The sequence below is a fragment of the Austrofundulus limnaeus genome, unplaced genomic scaffold (assembly GCF_001266775.1).
Source record: "Austrofundulus limnaeus strain Quisiro unplaced genomic scaffold, Austrofundulus_limnaeus-1.0 Scaffold5715, whole genome shotgun sequence".
NCBI classification, from domain to species: domain Eukaryota; kingdom Metazoa; phylum Chordata; class Actinopteri; order Cyprinodontiformes; family Rivulidae; genus Austrofundulus; species Austrofundulus limnaeus.
In genome coordinates, this window is record NW_013958117.1 from 1,566 (window position 1) to 2,034 (window position 469).

At 53.3% G+C, this 469-nt stretch overlaps 1 long non-coding RNA gene across 1 annotated transcript in view; it reads left to right on the top strand.

Moving 5' to 3' along the window:
• LOC106512327 (uncharacterized) overlaps positions 1 to 463 on the top strand; it is a 1,559-nt gene extending 1,096 nt beyond the window's left edge. The window contains exons 2-3 of the long non-coding RNA XR_001309650.1: positions 22 to 72; positions 163 to 463. This is a non-coding gene — a long non-coding RNA (uncharacterized LOC106512327). The remainder of the gene's footprint in view (positions 1 to 21; positions 73 to 162) is intronic.
• The last annotated feature ends 6 nt before the right edge of the window (positions 464 to 469 follow it).

Genomic DNA, 469 nt, shown 5'->3' on the forward strand with positions numbered 1-469 from the left:
CAGAGTGTGGACGTCTCACAGGTCAGAGTGTGGACGTTTCACAGGTCAGAGCAGAGTGTGGACGTTTCACAGGTCAGAGTGTGGACAGAGTGTGGACATCTCACAGGTCAGAACAGAGTGTGGACGTCTCACAGGTCAGAACAGAATGTGGACGTTTCACAGGTCAGAGTGTGGACGTTTCACAGGTCAGAGTGTGGACGTTTCACAGGTCAGAGTGTGGATGTTTCACAGGTCAGAGTGTGGACGTCTCACAGGTCAGAGTGTGGACGTTTCACAGGTCAGAGTGTGGACGTTTCACAGGTCAGAGTGTGGATGTTTCACAGGTCAGAGTGTGGACGTCTCACAGGTCAGAGTGTGGACGTTTCACAGGTCAGAGTGTGGACGTCTCACAGGTCAGAGTGTGGACGTCTCACAGGTCAGAGTGTGGACGTCTCACAGGTCAGAGTGTGGACGTCTCACAGGTCAGAGC